At 44.2% G+C, this 19,173-nt stretch overlaps 1 pseudogene; it reads right to left on the reverse strand.

The window, feature by feature from the left end:
• Nucleotides 1-7,982: 7,982 nt before the first annotated feature.
• LOC130854177 (40S ribosomal protein S17-like) lies at nt 7,983-9,539 on the reverse strand (annotated as a pseudogene).
• Between the last annotated feature and the right edge of the window lie 9,634 nt (nt 9,540-19,173).

The following is a 19,173-nucleotide window of genomic DNA, read 5'->3' on the forward strand; positions in this document are numbered from 1 at the left end:
CTCAAACCCAAGCCCTGGCATCCAACAGATGGCCTTTGAACCAGGACCACCTCGGAGAGATTAAGAAACTCATCCAAAGCCACTCAGAGAGTAAATACCTACTGCACGGGGTAGTGAGGATTAAATGCCACCAATTATTAGTGTCTGGCACATTCAGTAGTGTGGCTGCTATCATCCTTAATACTGTGAGGTTCGCAAGGGCACAGCTCTGTGAAAACTTACCCATCATTCGATATTAGCAACATCGATAGAAAAGGCAGTGAAATTGACTGGTTTGTGATAAACTTGGTTTTCTCTTGCCAAACTTCCACTTTAGTTTGCGCCAGGTAGATATACTTAAGCACAAAGAATTGGAGATACTGTAATTTACTAATGTCTGCAAGCTGTTCCAAGCCTTTCAGACAACTTGTGACTGCCAATATTCAGAAATTAAGCATCTTGCTCTGATGCCCATAATCTGAACAGTTTCACTTCTTGGCAAAAGAAGCCAATCGGTGATTTGCAGGACCAAGGTCCACCTGCTGATCAATGCAGCGTGTGCTGCTCACCCATCTGAAGGCTGGACTAGAATCCTGGTCCTTTACAGTTGGACCAGCTTTAGATTTTAGGGCTTCACCCTCTCCTGGTGTCTCACTGAAAGAAAGCTATTTTCCTTCCACAGTGAGGGGTGAGTAAAACAGAGATACAAATTCCTTCTCTATGCATAGATGTCAGGACAAATCACGAGGGGGAATGTGGAGAGCTGAGGACGTTAAAGCTGCGGGGTCCCCCAGCTGGCAACTCAGCAGTTCCTTCTAGCTGGGTCCTGCATGGAGCCTGTGCAGTGTTTCAGTGGGGCCCTGCAAAGCATCATTTATCAAGGCAAAGACTGCAGACCTGCTTCTCCCGGCTGTGATGCTGGCTCCCCACAGCCACCTCCACCATCTCAGGACAGCTGCTGTGAAGAGCAGTTGGCATTTCTCTCTACTACCATGTCTCAGGGTTCAGACAACTGAGCCGCACTCTGTAGAGGCCACGTCTGTGATTGGAGGGACTGCAGCTCACAGCTCACAACACAGTTCCTGGTGAGGGTCCAGGGGCAGCTCTGGCGCCTCACAGCTCCTTCAAGGAACCAGACACAACTTCCTAGGCAGCTATGCAGTGCTGTCAACACACCTCTTCCTGCCATTCCTTCTTGCTCTGCCCTGAAGCCTCACTGACTTGGTTAAGACACTCCTTCTCCGTGCTTCCCCTTGCCACATCCCTGGGGCTCATAAGGGAATTTGATTTCCAGCCCTCATGTACTTTGGCATGTCACTGGGAGCAGTACATTTCCAGGGGGTGGGGTGGAGAAATGGTCAATTTTTTATCATTTTTCTTGGCAGTCTACTTGCGTGTGCTGGAGATGACACCAGGACAAAGGGTAAGAAGCATGAAGGCGAGAGCAAGAGTGAGAGATGGAAGAGGACCCCAGGAAGATGTTTTCTACTGCAAGGAATAGAGTACCTGAAAGACAATGCAATTTAAGCAGTAGGGACTTTTTTCCCCCCTACATCATAAGAAATCCAAAAGAAGCTGATTTGGGGGGGTTGGTTCAGCAACTCAGTGGTGTCTGAGACATTGCCTCTGCTCTTTTCTGGGTGCAAAAGTCCAAAAGTAGTGTGAAGCCTCATCCTGTATCTCTCAGGGAGGGAAATCTTTCCAAGAAGACTCTCACTATATTTCCTCTGAAGTCTTTGGACCACATTAGGTCCCATGACTGCCAGTGGATCAAGAGCAACTGGCAAGTGAGTTTCTGACATATTCAGCCTCAGTTTATCATTGATTCAGGCTCCACCAGCAAGGAAACACAGTGGGAGCTTGGCAACTGGGAGGTAACAAACAGCATTGGTGCTGGACGTTGTCATTTAGGAGGGCTTGGTTGGTGGCATCATATTTTTGCCCCTCTTCCCCAATAAAGTCCAAGAATTTTTGCAAATGGCTATATATCTTTCTCCCTATCCCCTCACTAAATCATGCAACACCGCTCTATTGCGCATGTATGAAAATTCTGTCAGTTGTGAGTGATATACACATACAAGAATTAGCTTTTGAAGCTTCACTTTCAAAAAAGCAATAAGATAACAGCATAAATAACTAGTGGTAGAAAATAAATGCTTTTATCTCTTTAGTGAATCAGAGGATTTGGACCTGGGATCTGCTGCTAACTTACATGCTTCAGCAAATGAGTAACCACAGTGGTGAGAAAGCCTAGCATCTCTTCCTGATAACTTTCACCATCAGGCAAGGAGCCCAGCTTAAGATGGAGATGCGTCACTGTCATGTGGGCCAGAAGATGTTTGAAAGGAAGTATAGAAGTGTGTAAAACATAGAAAATATTTCTAAGATTTTATAAACCATACCACTGAATTAGAGATACCTAAGTTATCCAAAAAAAAAGCAAGGAAACTACTTTGATGACCACTTTACAAATGAACTAACTGAAGCTCAGAGGCAGTAAATATTTAGCCTCAGAGCTAGCACATTCACTCATCTGATTCTACATACTGTATTTTTAATCACATCACCCAACGAAAACCCAACACTCTAAAGATTGAGATTTCCTTTAAATTCCTCAAGTCTGTAGTGAATTTCTATTTTATGTAAATTATATTTGAAAATTAGACCCAGTAACACCTATTGTCCTTTCTTTTTTTTATTTTTGCACATGAGATGTAGTTTGATACTTATGAAGTATGCAAATGACCAGGCACTTCAGTGCATGGAAACTGCATCTCAGTCTGCATAATGGCTTACTGGACTGTTCAGTCAGGCTCAAGCAACAGCAGCTGCCTTGGGACAAAAAAAGCACTGTCTTACCCACCAGAAACATTTGAGGATAGGCTCAAAGGATGATAACTCACCTGAAAGGTGCCAATTTTCACTTGATAAACCAGGCATAAATGTGCTGGATAAAAACACCTACTAGAGTCACAATTTGAGAGCTCTTCTATTTGCCCCAAATTTGCAAGACTCAAAAAACATCTATCTGTCATTCTTTGTTTATTATTTCTGGGGCAAGATGTATATAGTCGTTAACAAAATGTGTGATTTTTCTACGGAAAATCACCTGGCTGGGAAGGTAAAAGCTTTTTGGAATGGGTAACAAGCTATTGCTTGTAAGTGAAATTTTCACCTTCTAGAATAATAGGGTTGTTTTCAGAAAGGCCCTTCTGTGGCACCTAGTTGAATTCCCTTGCTTTGAAGCTGAAGATGCTAAGTCAGTGAAAGTGAAATATTAACATAAAAGCACACACAAAGCTAGTACTTAAATTGTCCTGAGTATTCGCATAACGAAATTGTTATTACCAAGATACTGTAACTTCACTGTAGAAAATTTTAACATGCAGAAAGAAGAAAAATAAACTCACCTCTAACTGCTCCACTCTTAAGTAATTGTTTGGAATGCTTTTCTTGCAACCATTTTTTTAAAATTTTTATTGTCAGATTTTCCAAGATTCCTAATTTCTGTGATATAGTCTTCCTTAGATACGAGGATCATTAAATAAAAGGATATGTAAAGTAGCTACTAAAAAGTGCTATAAATGGAATGATGTTTTTTAGTATAATTTTTATATTGGAGTATAGTTGATTTACAATGTTGTGTTGGTATCAGGTGTACAGCAGTGTGAGTCAGTTATACATACACATATATCCATTCTTTTTCAGATTCTTTTCCCATATAGGTTATTACAGAATATTGAGTAGAGTTCCCTGTGCTATACAGTAGGTCCTTGTTGATTATCTATGAATGGAATTATTTTGATTGGAATAGTATTGGGTTCCTAAGATTTCTCTCTTCAGCTGGTACAGATAGACTTTTGAAAATGCTTTCCCCAACTCAGTTAAACATAGTTAAGTATTAGCATGTCAGCAGGACTTCTTTCAAACCCTGTTGGATCACTTACTCTATTGCTGTTTCCACACCGGTGGAAACACATCGACTCAATCCGAGGGCACAGGGTCAAGAGGCTGCTCTCATAATTAGAGTCTGCACTGTTCTTTCTGAAGCCGGTCCACATTCATCATGTCATTTTGTCCTTTCACAGACACTCTGAGCCAGCTACTGTTGTGACCTTTGTCCAAAAGAAGGACCTGAGACTCAGGCAGCAAGAGTTGAACACATGAATGTCTGGAGGCCACACCTTTTGGACTCCGAGGCACGACCTTTATGAGTAATAGGGGGGCTCTTAATTGGACCTGAGGTTCTTGTTCTTGGAACCCTCCCAACAGAGATGAGGCTAGGGGGCGGTAGGAGGTTTCCTGAATTCAATGGGAGGTTAGACTAGATTATCTCTAAGGTGCCAGCATCCTCTGAAAGCCTGTAATTGTATGTTCTCACCCCTTCTTATTAGTCCCAGTGCCGGCTTGATAGATGGGCCCCGAGTGCTCAACAAACAAAGTGTTCTGCTCATAAAACTAGGACCCACATGGCTCAGTTTCAGAGGAAGAACTGCAGCCTTATAGGGGATTCAAGTTTGTTTAGGTCTCTCTCAACCGCTCGTGGCAAAGTGGCAAAACCCACAACTTTTTATAACTTCTCTTGTTTCCTTCTCTCCTCTGCTGCCCCCCAATGCTCAGGGCCTTCTTACTCTTCTACGCCATGAATGCCCTCTTCCTATCCATACAGTCCTCTTCCTGCAACTCTACGCGCTTGTTCCCCGATCATGAGCCATTTGACCCATCACATCTTCACCGTCCCCGTGAAACTACCTGGAGGGTACATTCTGTCTGATCTCTTTTTTTCAGGAGGCTCTGCATAGAATTTGCCCTTTCTGCTCTTGGAAATCAGGGACAGGGGTTGGGGACAGAAAAAGCCACATTGGCAATTATGAAATTGTTATAGGTAGGGGAAGGATGAAGTCTGAAAATCCCCACACATTAAAAATTGTGTGTCCTCTCACACAAAGGGAGGTATTGTCCCCATGGTTGGTGTCATGCACAAGCTTTCTAGTGCCCTGAGTGCCCGTGGTACCCAGGGCTGTCAATTTGCCATCATCAGAACAGTGGGGACCTTCCAAATGGGCTGCCTCTGCAGTGATATTACAAAGGGAAGGGAAATGGGGGTGAGGAGCCCACGTGGGTGAAATGGAAGGTGCTGTGCACCCCGAGGCTGGCATCCACAGCCCAATCGACGGTAGCACTGATGCGACTTTGATGTGAGGAAGACAAGAACGTCTGCGGTGAGGTTGCATCTGTATCCACCAGGACGAGGATGGAATCTAACTGTTCAGCTCGCGTAGCAGTGTGAGTGGGCTCTGAAAGTCTTCATTAACCAAGGCATTAAGATAATGGAAAAATAATGACAGAAACAGGACAATTGCTTTCATTATAATGTAGGAATTAAATCAGAACATCTCTTTTCCCACCCCCCTCAGAGAAGGCTCTTTAAGCTCTCTCACGGGTGGAGGAACGTTTAAATACATTCTATAACTTTAGTTCATTATCTACCAAAGCTTAGAACTATATATTTTTCTTTTTTTTGGCTGTGCAGCTTTTGGAATCTTAGTTCCCTACCAGGGATTGAACCTGGGCCCTCGGCAGTGAAAGCGTGGGGTCCTAACCACTGGACCACCAGTGAATGCCCAAAGCTTAGAACTTTATACAAGTGGCGAGATGGGTTAACTTCCCTCTCTGCCCCTTTTCTGCCTACCTCCATCACTGCTGGCAGAGTTCCTGGGAGTCTTTGGCAAGATTAATAAAAAGATGGAAAAAGTTTTTGGTGGGGGTGGGCTGGACAGCATGAAAGCCCATTAGAATTAAGTGAGTACACTTATTTGTCCTCTGAAAGCTCCAGTCCGAAAAATCAAAAGTAGCCGAAGCTTCCCGTAGCTAAGTGCCTGCCACTTCCTTTGCAGAATGGCGCCTAGAGGGATGCTCAGTGCCTGAGAACTCAACTTGCAAATCTGGGATGCAGCCAGGAGCCCTAGGGTGAGAAAGGACCGCAGGTGATCATGGTGGTGAGACAGAGAAGGCACCTGGAAAGAAAAGGAATGTCCAGGTGTGCACCAGTTTGAAGGGTTCGCACTGCCTGAGTGGGGAGTTAGCCAAATGTAAGGTGGTGGTTCAGGTCATGCATGTACCTAGTGCCCTAAACAGCATTATAACTAAGTATGTTATAAGCTCTCCGTTGCATAAAGTTTTACTCCATAAAATGTTAAACCAGAAGAGCAATAGCTTCCTTTCAAAGGGGCAGGGGAGATAGGATTACTATTTTAACAGTCATGTTGGTGATTGTGGTCCGTTTTTGCTTTTGTGATCCAGCCACAAATCTTTGATGACAGCTCTGGCTCTGCATTAAGTTGACTTTACGACCTCTTGTGGGTTCAGTTGTATCCTCCCTCCCAAAAGATATGTTTATGCATTAACCGCTGGTTCCTATGAATAAGACTTTATTTGGAAACAGGGTCTTTATAGATGTAATCAAGTTAAGATGAGGTCATACTAGATTAAGGTGGGTCCTAAGTCCAAGGGCAGGTGTCCTTATAAGGAGAGGGAGATTTAGAGTCAGGGACTCACACAGGGATGAAGGCCATGTGCTGATGGAGGCAGAGACTGGAGTGATGCAAGCCAAGGGTTGCTGGCCATCGCCAAGAGCTGTGAAGAGGCCAGGAAGGATTCTTCCCTAGAGGCTTCAGAGGGAGCACAGCCCTGGTGATGCCTTGATTTCAGACTTCTGGCCTCCACAGCTGTCAGAGAATGCATTCGTGTTGTTTTAAGCCACACAGTCGGTGATGATTTGTTATGGCAGCCCCAGGACACTGACACATGACCTTAAGGTAATTGCTTAGTTTTTCTGGTCTCTTTCCTCAAGTCTGTGTTAGGATAGTTTCCTCTTCTCTATATCCTCATAACTCCCGGTGTGAACTTCCCCCGAAGTCTCATGCAGCATTCAGCAGACTTTTTTTGTTCTTATGTGTCCAGTTTTCTTTCCAGAAGCAGTCAATAGCTCTGTGAACGCTGGGCTAATGTATTGATCTCATTTACTCCTTTGTCCCTGTGGCTACTCCAGTACCAGGAACACAGTAGATGGTTGGTAAGTATTTGGAGAGGGGTACATAAATGCATAAGAGTGTGTTGTCATGAAAGTAGCTAGTGATTGTTTTCTAAGTAAGGCTAAACTAGGACATTGGGTGGAGGCTGAAAGGAAGAGAGGAAAAGGAGGCCAGTAAGCAGTGAGTTGGGGTGTGAATGGAGGTTGTTCAGGATGAAAACTCCAGAGGCTGATACAGAACGTCCTGTGGGAGCAAAAGAGAGGCCAAGCATTAGCAGCTCGGCCAGTTTTACCTCCACGAAGACACACATCATCAGGAATCTTCACAAACTATTGACCTCTGCAGGCCTTTAGCGCACCAACCCACTCCTGGATCTTAGGAAAGTGTCCGGTGGACATTGGTGATTAGGGGACCTTCACCCCAAGAGTAGATCTTTCCCAACTCCACCACAGGTCAGTTTTACTGAACACAGGTTGATGAAAAGATATGTTTAAAAGAAAATAGGGACAAGCAGAGAGGTGTAGTCAAGACTCTTGGATAGTATGAAAAATTCCAAGAAGGTAGAAAGTGGTCCACCTTGAATAGGTTACATTAACCGGTTATCGTCTGTGCAGGAAGATGAGAGAGAGGGGTGGCGGGTGTTTAGCATAAGGTACTATGTCCCAAGCCTTCCTCCTTTAACTCTTGCATTGGCAAAAATGTTTCCTCACTTTTATTTTACAACAGTAGGGAAAGAATTTACGCACAGAATCCATTCTCTTAGCCATGTTAGTTCAACCTGGTTTCTCACAACAAAAGTGTGTTTTGGTTTCTGGGACAAGAATGAATTTGGTCTTTGCCCCCAGTTCCTGGCACAGAGCTAAAATTCTTGGATTCCCTGGGTGCCAGGGGCGAGAGGCGTGTCTTTTGTTATTCATAATAAGCCCCTTTTAACCATATGTGAGTTTATCTTAATGAGGTGACTTTTTTTTATGTCCGATGTTTATTGAAAATATTACAGAACAGAAAGATCCAAAAAGCTCCACATGGTGCTTTGAAATTCATCCCAACTGTAGGCAGAGCGACCTGAAGGTTGGACAGACTGCCAAAGTCCAAGAGCTTCAGCGTTTTCTTAGTGTCAGGGTTTACTTCACTGACTTCCTGACCCAGGGCTAAGATCTCAGGCGCGTAATTCTCTCTCGTCTCTCCCTCCTTCTCCTGCAGCTTGCTGGAGCTGCCTCTCCAGCAAGCTGCAGGAGGCCCCTCTGAATCTGCTTCAGCAGATGCGTGACGTAGCCTGTGATCTTGTGCGGAGCTTCTTGCTGGGAATAATGTGATCTCCTCGCACATGTGCTTGTTGGTGTGGAAGTCGTTGCCCAGGCACGTGTAGTATGTCTTAATGATGACCCTGCCGCCTTCTTCACTGTTTTGGTGTGAATGCAGCTCACGTTGGCGGGTCCTTGGTAAAAGAGCAAAGAGGTGACTCTTGATGGACCCCTAGGTGGTTTCAGGGTGGGACTGGTTGCCAGAGGAACCCCCAGGTGGTTAGAAAGTTGGAACTTGCAGCCACCCTACCCCCCCCCACACACAATTTTGTGAAGGGGAGAGGAGTCACCAAGAGAGTTTCAGCAAGACAATGGGGCATTCTCAAGCTCAAGTGTGTGTGAGGAGTCCTGCTTCTTGCAGGAATGGGTCTGCCTTGGGGGTCCCCGACAGGCTTGTCGGCCGGGAGCAGCCTGAGAGAAGTGAAGTGTGGCTTCAACAAACTCGGGGCCAGATCCGGGGCCAGATCCAGGGCCAGCAGCTGGGGCTGTGAGTCGATTTTGCTCCCAAAGGAAGAGATCTGAGTGGCCTTCTCTGGGCTGCTATGTTCTTCTCTATGAGAGTAAATTAAAAGTGTTACTATGATATTAATCCAGGAGCAGAGCTCCAGAAGAGTCCCGACAGGAAGGAAAAAGGATTTTTCTTTGCAGTTCTCAGCAAAGAATGCAGTTGTAAGGGGACGACTCAAGTTTTCCCATCCCATGCAAATCTGTGAAGACCTTCACGCTGAAGGACAAAAGCCTCATCTCCACCCTCGCTTAGAGATTCGGGTGGAGTTCATTTTTGTCATTGGACCCTACGCTGCAGCTCTTGGAATCAACTCAGCAGTTTTGCTGATTGTCTCTTGATGAAAATTTATAAAGAAGATCCCAACTGAGTGGTTTCCCCCTTTTCTTCCTGGTAATAGCCTTGAACAGTGTGAGGGAAGAAGCTGTGGACGTCTAAGTGTGGGACTAATTGAAAGTATCCACTGCAACTAATGATGCTGATGGGGATGGAATAGGAATCTCAGAATTCTCAGAAGTTTGGCCAGACTTTAGAATAGGGGTTTATACCCGCTGCATCTGTTTTTTCGCTACCCACTCACTTCTTAGCATCTTTGACTCTGTCTTGGATTTCTAAATCACTCTGCTGAATTACTCCATGGATGTCACAGATGACTTCCTGAGCACCAAATGGAACAACTTTTATGTCTGTTGCTAATACAAGTGTTATTAGTATCATTGTGATTTGCTTGTTGTCCCCGAGAGTCCTCCTCCGCCTCCTCCCTCTCCCTCTCCTCCTTCTCCTCTTCCTCTTCATCCTTCTCATCCATCCTCCTCATCTGTCCTCCTCTACAGCTAAAGCATCCTGAGCTCCCAGGGGTTTCCCAATCCCCACCCAGTGCTTCTTACCCTGACTGCTCTGCCTCCCCATTCCATGCCAGGCCTCCAGCCCCAAGCTTGTCTTCTCCTGGTAGATGAGGCAAGAATGTTCCCCAGGGGCTTCCCTGGTGGCACAGGGGTTGAGAATCTGCCTGCCAGCACAGGGGACACGGTTCAAGCCCTGGTCTGGGAAGATCCCACATGCTGAGGAGCAACTAAGCCCGTGCACCACAACTACTGAGCCTGTGCTCTAGAGCCTGTGAGCCACAATGACTGAGCCCACAAGCCACAACTACTGAAGCCCACGCACCTAGAGCCCACGCTCTGCAACAAAAGAAGCCACCACAATGAGAAGCTCACGCATCGCCACGAAGAGTAGCCCTTGCCAGTCGCAACTAGAGAAAGCCTGTGCAGCAACGAAGACGCAACGCTGCCAATAAATAAATAAATAAATTTATTAAAAAAAAAAAAAAATGAACGTTCCCCAGCAAGGAGAATGGCAGGTCCAGAGCAGAAGGTGAGGAAGGCAGGAATGAATAAAACCTCTAGTACCAGAAACAAGTGGAGCCCCAGTCACTAAACACAGCATGTGAGTGCCCTCCTAGAGAGGGCACTGAGGATAGAGCCAGCACATAGATCAGTGGGAGACAGAGGACCACCCCTCAAGGTGGGACCTCTCCAAGGGGACAAGAGGCATCCTTGAAAGAGCTGGAAAGGGGTCCTCAGAAGTGATAACGTGCCCCTCGCCCCCAAGCCTCCGTCTTGCAAAGTTCTCTTTCGGTATGTGTCTCCTGCTCCAGATTTCTAAGGCCCGATGGCCTCAGGAAGGTCCCCCACTGCCCTGGCCCCAGCCTGGGCCTCCCAAATGGCACCAGTGAGCATCCTTCTCTGTCCTGAGCACATCTTTCTGCAAGAGGCCCAGGTGGGCTGGCAGCTGGCTCCCCTGCCAGTTCCTTCCAGTGCTGCACGTGCGGCCTGAGGGCATCCTCATCAGAGTCTTGCTCTTTGATCAGAAGTGGGCTCTCCTTTTCTCTTTTGAAGTCTCTACTAGCTCAATTTTAGAATTTTGGCCCCAGCTATGAAGGATCCGGAGCACTAAGTAATACAGGGACCCCCAGGCCTCTCACCCAAGATGAAGAGACACTTCGAGGAAGAAGAGGGAAGGAAAAGACCCTTGAGCTAACCCAGGAAAAGAAATTCAAAGGAGAGCACAGGATTCAGTGCACAAATTCTAGATCGAAGAACTCAGGGTCCAGCCAAAGCCATAATTCTGCTCCAAACTTCAGGAGAGCCAGGCTCTGGCAGCCAAATGAGGCACAAAAACCATTATTCAATGAAGCAATGCAGAGCTTTTGTGAATTGCATATGTTTTGTGATGGGGGAGGGGTTGGGGGGAATGGTCAGTTTGTGTTCAGATGTATTCATCTCCAAACTCTCTGGGAAGATTGAAAGAGCTTAGCAGGGAGCTGAGTTGAGTCAGACTCAGACTCAAGTTCCCTCTCACATTCCACCACTTCCTCCCATCTGATTGTGCTACCTTGGGACATTTTTCAACTTTTCTGAATCAATATTCCTTTAGTTGCAAAATAGGGGTGATTTCCACCTCACAGAGGTCTTAGGGAGATTTGATGTAATAATATTATGTGATGATATGATACCATGTACTGCAAACATGGGAGGCACCCAACAGCTGGGACCATTGTGTACAGCTGCACAGGTAGCGCACTGTGCAATGCCAAGGATGCCATATTACGCAGTTTCTGCATCACCTTTTGCAGCAGCCCCACCTCCTAATGTCAGTTCCCTTCATCTCCTTTCCTCTAAATCAAGGTAAAGATACAGTGAAAAGATTACAGGGCAACTTTATAAGTATACAACCAGAATAGCTGTATTAAAACAGTAAGTGATACTCTTCTGCTTCCTTTACTTGACAAAAAGGAGTCCATTCATTCATCCGCTCATTATTCAATGATCACTTACTAAGTGTTAAGCATGCTAGACCCACATAGGGGTTACTCTCTCATTTCCGTAGAGTTTTTTTTTTTTTTTTTAACACAATTTTTCCCTCTACCCTCACTCCAGAATGAAAGCAAAAGCTGTTTCCATCCAAGACCATGTTACCGGCTCCAGGGGGGTTTCTTCCCAAACTCAGCCTGCATCTCTTCAAGGATCTCACACCAGGCCCCCCACTGTGTGCCTGGTCTGTCAATCCTCAGAGGACAGACCTTTGGTGATAAGAGAGATTTGGGGTCACTAAGGGATTCAATGCTATAGAATTTGAGCACTAGGAAAGCCTGCATAATTCCACATGGCTTTGACTTTCCATCTGTCTCTTATGAGCCTGGCCATCTGCACTTACTCATATTTCTTTCTAAAGCTGTCAAGAGATGCTTGCAGTCAGGACCTTCCTTTCAGACATTAGTCAAATGTGTGAAAGCTGAAAATAAATAATATGTTTTGGAAGAGGGCTTCTGTTCTCTGAGAGATAAAGCATGAAATTTCTACTTAGACCTGCATTTTAGGCATGGAAAAATATAGGCAATATTTTTCCTCCATTTTGTACATGCTCTTCAAAATCAAATATATATTGCTTTCCATCTTTCTCTCAAGTACAATGCACTTATAAAATCAATAATTCTTACCATTAATATCAGACCTTTAGTTTTTCATTTCCACTAATTCTTTAAAATTTTATTTTATTGAAGTTTAGTTGATTTACAATGCTGTGTTAATTTCTGCTGGACAGCAAAGTGATTCAGTTATACATATATATGTTTCTACAGTCTTTTTCATTATGATTTATCACAGGATAGTGAATATAGTTCCCTGTGCTATATAGTAGGACCTCTTGTTTATCCATCCTATATATAATAGTTTGCGTCTGCTAATCCCAACTCCCAATCCATCCCTCCCCAACCCCCTCTCTCCCTTGGCAACCACAAGTCTGCTCTCTATGTCCGTGAGTCTGTTTCTGTTTCATAGATAAGTTCATTTGTGTCATATTTTAGATTCCACACATAAGTGATATCATATGGTATTTGTCTCTCTCTTTCTGACTTACTTCACTAAGTATGATAATCTCTAGGTCCACCCATGTTGCTGCAAATGGCATTATTTCATTCATTTTTATGGCTGAGTAGTGTTTCGTTATGCATATGTCCTACATCTTCTTTATCCATTCATCTGTCAATGAACATTTAGATTGTTCCCACTAATTTTTATATAACAATTTTAAAATGCAATTAATTGCATAAGTACACACAGAAGTAGAAAGACAGCACCCAAACCCACCTGGAGCTTGGCAGGTAGTTCCACCATGCTCAGTCCTACCTGGTAATTTATCAAATACTGACGCGATGGAAGATTATACAGCCATTAAGAAAGATGAAAAGATGTGCATGCATTTGTACAGAAAAATATGTACAATATGCTATTAAATAAAAAGCTGGGTATAAAACAGTATATACAATTAATTCCATTTTAATTGTATACTCTTATATAGGATATAAATAGCTAATATTTATTGAACACTTACCAGGTACCAGGCACTAATTTAAGATTTTACTCGTGTTATCTCATTGGATCCTCCTAAAACACTGTAGGGAAGATAATATTTTTATCCCAATTATACAGATGAGAAAATTGAATCAAAGTATCAGTGAATTTTCCAGATCACAGAGTCAATAAGTAATGGCGCTCTGACTCTGGACTTCCATGCTCTTAGCCACCAGGCGATACTACATAAACCTCCTGAAAGTTTAAAGCAAGATTAACAGTGGTTACTTCTTGCTTTAAACCCATTCTTGAAATGGGTCATTTTCTTCTTTAAGCTTATCTGTTTATATAAAATCCTTTTTATCTTATATAAAATCCATATTATGGAGAAGAGAGAAAATTATATATGTATATAACATATTTATGAAATGAATGTCTTACATTGGAAAAATAACCAATTAATAATAATTAGAAAAAAGAACACAATATGTGAAAGGACTCTTATAAATCTTTATTTCTGTCTATTGAGTTCGAGATGCATTTCAGGGCCTCTTTGCAGCATTACTCATCATCTGTAATCTTTTTAAATACTCCAAGGCCTAATTGTTTAGTCGCTTAATGAAACAGATTCCCTTTGAGATTCTTCAACAAGCTTAATAATGCCTTTCAAAAAGAGCTGAGTAACCAGTTAAATGGAATTACATAGGCATGACTACTGCTGTTATAAGCCAATTTCGATATTTTCAGACTTTGTAACTGGTTGTGCTTTTTCTGACTCTGGGGCAAATGAGTATCTCATACATCTCGGTTTGTCAGTAGCGCAAAAGAAAATCGTTGTAAAGCTTTGCTTCCTGATATGTATTTCATTGTGAGATGTTGGAAAACATACCCTTTCAAATGCTGAACAGACACATTTACAAAAGGTCATGCTGACCATTGGAAAATTAGCTGGTGTATATAACTCCATTCATCTTAGCAGTTCAATTAATCTTATGGTTTTAGGGTATGCGAGTAGGGTGGAGGGGAACAAAATCAATATGGTGCCTAGAGTACAATCTCTGAATTTAAAGCAGCACTGGTTTCCTTGGGATCAGTGGAAAATCACTAGTGAACGTACCACCACTGTGGCTTTATGGAGTGTTATCATTGGGGAGGTGTGTCCTGGGCTATCACCTAATAGCTAGTCGTCTCTGTTCGAGCTTAGGGCTTAGATCTAGGAGCCTGGCATCATCCTTGGGCAGATTACACTTGGAGACACAAAGTTCTCATTCCTTGGTCCATAGCTTTAGCTCATTTATCTTTTTTTTAAAAAAATTAATTAATTAATTAATTTGTTTATGGCTGTGTTGGGTCTTCATTGCTTTACGCGGGCTTTCTCTAGTTGCGGCAAGTGGGGGCTATTCTTCGTTGTGGTGCAAGGGATTCTCATTGAGCGGGCTTCTCTTTTTGCAGAGCACGGGCTCTAGGCGCACAGGCTTCAGTAGTTGTGGCGCCCGAGCTCAGTAGTTGTAACTCGCGGGCTTTAGAGCGCAGGCTCAGTAGTTGTGGTGCACAGGCTTAGCTGCTCTACGGCATGTGGGATCTTCCTGGACCAGGGCTTGAACCCATGTCCCCTACACTGGCAGGTGGATTCTTAACCATTGTGCCACTAGGGAATTCCCTAGGTCATTTATCTTTAAGGTTTATTGCCAGCGATAAAGGACAATTGCATATTTTTAAAGAGGATTTGCGGGCATGAAAATACAAGGTTCTCAGTATTGGCATTTTTTAAGAATACACGTAGCAAGTGCTTTCTTAATGCTGGAGGTGATATTGGGTGAAAAGCCTGCCCAATAACGATCGTTGCATTTATACTTCCATTGTTGAAGTCATCACAGCCTGCCTGGTATTAGCTGCCTGTATGTGTGGACCACAGCTTTAATAACAGTAGCAAGAGCGGCCGTAATGATTTCCCGCCGCATGCCACACTCTCATAAGCTCTTTACATACATTGTTTCGTTAATTTCATCCCATCCCCTGATGAGGCGCATCCCCCTGGTTACTATCCCCATTTGTTCGTGAGGACATGGGGGCTCGGAGAGGTGAAGCCACTGCAGAGGAGCAGAGCCGAGGCACATAACCACGTGTGCCCAACTCCAAAGCCCCTGGGTGTTAAATCTCTATGTCATGCTGTCTCTGCAGAGCGCAATTTCTGATGTGAAAGACACCCAGGTAGGGTGTACTGCAGCATGGCTAGTGGCAGGGGGTGGTGGGATTGAGTGGGAGAAGAAGGGATCGTTGTAGCAGCAAACCTGGGAAGTTCATTTCCAATTTATTGTCACCTGCCTCTGATTCCTATCAACCCAACACAGTTCTGGGGAGAGTCACCCTTAACTGTCAGAGAAAAGTGCTGCTGCCAAGTGTAGGAGAGGAATCCAAGCAAAATGTCGGCTATCATTTCCAATTCCACCGCAGGTGCTATTTCATTCTTTAAAAGACTGCATTTGTTTTCAGAGATAACCTTGATATTTCGAATATACAATGGCCCTCACTCAGTCAGCCCGCATCTGCCTCCTGGTCTCACAGTGAATTCAGACAGCAGTAAGCAGACCCAAGGTCTGGCTAGAGAAAAATGAGGCCAGTGGGAGGGGTCCTAGCCAGGCTGAAAGGATGACACAAGTAGGACTGAAAGGGTTAAACTAAAGCGATGCCTGATGGTAGGGTCCTCCAGAGAGAGGGAAGAGGCTGGGGGGCATCAGGATGAACCCCCAGACCCACCGGTGCTCCTTCTGCACCCAAATCCTCCCTCCTCAGACGTGAGCTTTGAGTTTATACAGTCAGCCCCCGCTTCACCAGCGCTGGGCTCTGCCGTTCAAGACCCAAACTGGCTGAGGGACCACTGAGTCTAGATTGTGCCCCTTTCCCTGGTTTCCTTCAACCACCAGTTGCTCTGGCATCCCCCACCAGAGCTCACTGTCCAGGGTCATGGATTCAGTCCATTGTGATGCTTCCTTGCTGTGATTCAGTTGGTGTGCATCTCCAAACATTTCGTGGTGACTCGCTCTGTGCTGGGCTTTGTGCTACAGTCTATGAAGGATCAAAGGCATTGCCTCTTAGCTTTGCTACTTACAAGCTGGAGAGCTCTGAGACTGTCCCCCAGCCACTTCCCTCCTTTTCTGTAAAATGGGTACAATATTACAAACCCCCTTTCACCTCTGGATGCTCAGCTCTTGTGATTATTAAATACTTTCAGTCACCACGCTCAACTTGACAGGTAGTTGGGACTTTCATAAGTAGATATAAGGCGGAGCAACATGGTTCAGTTAAAAGCTCACCTTCAAATAAGGCACAGCTTCAGGAGTGTGAGAGTGTGTCTGGAGATGGTCCAACAGCAGGTGTTGGGGTGCGGGCAAACAGTGGAGAAGATAAGGAGAAAAGAGGATAAAAAGGTAAGTGCCCTTGTGACCTAGCACCTATCCATACAGGCAATGGCTGGAACTGCAGCTCATCTGAGCCTCAACAGAACATCTGTGATCCTCCCAGGACTCAAGGAGGGGGGATTGTGGGAGCTGCCATGAGGCCATCTCCCACTTGCCTCCTGGAAGGCTGTTACGTGACAGTTTCTCATGGCCTTCAGGATTCTGATGAGGTAGAAGAGGGGCCCTGCCCGGCTTCTTCCAGTTAGAGCTGTAGGATATCAAACTAGCTGCAATCTGGGACAGAGGGTCCCAAGACTCATGCTGCAGTCATCTGACCACTTTCACTTCAGTGTCATCCACTGGGGTGTTTGGGACAAGGATCGCAGGGAACTGGGACCTATGATTTATTCCTCTTTTGACTGTTTATGAAGGCAATGACCTGTCTAAATCAAAGAGTGGCTCATTGTGTATTTACCAGTCAAATCAGCTATACCTTGGCATTGGCCTTGCCTTGTCTTGTGTACATGAGCTTGACAGGAGATGAGAATCAAATAGTATAAGTGAGAAGTCTACCACTAGAATTGAATTCTAGAATAGGGACTTATTTTTCAGGTTTTTGAGCCCCATCATCCTTCTGGATTTCTGACTCTTTGCCTGCTCTTATTTCCACAGCAAACTCAGAATGACTAGACTCTGAGTTCTGAGCCCATCCCATCCTCTCTCTGTTGGTTGGCCTGCCCTCGGATTGAGTCTGACCTCTAGGACCAGTGAAAGATAAACAGTCAATAGAAGTTAACTATTAAATTCTCAGAAAAATCTCAAGTGTTGTTGTCTCTGCATTTCATCAAAAGTGAAATTTGACTCAATTTTCATCAAGATACAGCTGTTTGTAAGGATGAATGTATAAATGTGTTGTATACAAGTATATTCAAGGGTAAGATAGTGGACAACTTAAGAATCCAACAGTAGGGAAATGGATAAAGACACCATTTATCTCCATGAAAATGCAACTGTCGGGATTTCCCGGGTGGTCCAGTGGTTAAGACTCTGCTCTGCCAATGCAGGGGGCATGGGTTCAATCCCTGGCTGGGGAACTAAGATCTCACATGCCATACAGTGAGGCCAAAAGATAAAAAAAAAATGCAACTTTCGGGCTTCCTAGGTGGCGCAGTGGTTAAGAATCTGCCTGCCAGTGCAGGGGACACGGATTCGATCCCTGCTCCAGGAAGATCCCACATGCCACGGAGCAACTAAGCCTGTGCGCCACAACTATTGAGCCTGTGCTTTAGAGCCCGTGAGCCACAACTATTGAGCCCATGTGCTGCACCTACCGAAGGCCACGCACCTAGAGCCCGCACTCCGCAACAAGAGAAGCCACAGCAATGAGGAGCCCGTGCATCACAACAAAGAGTAGCCCCCACTCACCTCAACTAAAAAAAGAAAGCCCACACACAGCAAAAAAAAAAAAAAACCCAACGCAGCCAATAAAATAAATTAATTTATTTAAAAAATGCAACTATCAAATGTGATGATCTTGAACAATGATTTAGCAACATGACTGTCAAGAACCATGACGAGTCCAAGGCTTTATCCCCTTGTAAGTTAACAAGTTGCATAGTTTAATGGTTGTTGGCAGAAGATACATCCCCTGGGTCAGAGATAAAGGACTTTATTACTCACAGCAATAGCAGTAGCCAGAATATCAGGATTTCTTTTCCTGCCAATTTCCTGAGCCCCAGTTCCTAAAGAGTGACATAAAAAGGTGTAGGTGACACTTGCACTGCCATCACCAGTGGGTTGCATTTCTGGAGGGGAATTCTGGGCTTAGGGAACCCAAGACCTGCTCTTTGCTCCAGAGGGAAACACTATCTCTATCCTCCAAGGCTGTTTGATGTATAAGTATCTTTGAACAAATCACCTGGGACAAAAATACAAGTCTGTTCACAAGACTAGCAGAAACATGAGCGATACATGGGGAATTGTTTCCCAACATTAATAAAACACAATGTATTGTTTAGTGAAGTAAGGCAAGTGAAAGAGCAGTATAATCTCATCTTTGTAAAATGTTTAAATTTGTGTATATAGATACATAGAAGAGTATAGAAGAATATTGATCCAGATATCAACAGATTTTTTATTGTTATTTTTTGTTAGTTATAAATTCAAACTTTTCTAATGAACACGGATTATTTGTAAAATGAAAAATTTTTAATTTTAAAAAGTGGCTCTCAAATGTCAAATTAATAACTAAGAGAGCCCCTAGCATTTTCCTACTGATTTCCACATGGACATGTAGAACACAGTGTCTGATCACGCCTCAGAGAAGATCAGTACACACAATATTTTTACAAAAGACCTGCGTGTTGACAGCACAGCTGAGGAGTTGTTGACAAGAGCATACCTCCTTAAGCGATGCAAATCACATTCCCATCGGAGCTGCCTGTGAGTTTTTATTTTCCATGGTGCCATGTTACTTCCTGCCTGCCTGAGTAGCAAGTGTAATGCAAGTGTATTCAAGGCCTCTCTCTCTTTTACTCATCTTGGCCAAGTATGGCAGAAATGTTTAGAATCTTTTTCATATTTACATTGGCTTTAGAGCAT

Source organism: Hippopotamus amphibius, chromosome 5 (assembly GCF_030028045.1).
Source record: "Hippopotamus amphibius kiboko isolate mHipAmp2 chromosome 5, mHipAmp2.hap2, whole genome shotgun sequence".
Taxonomy (NCBI): Eukaryota; Metazoa; Chordata; class Mammalia; order Artiodactyla; family Hippopotamidae; genus Hippopotamus; species Hippopotamus amphibius.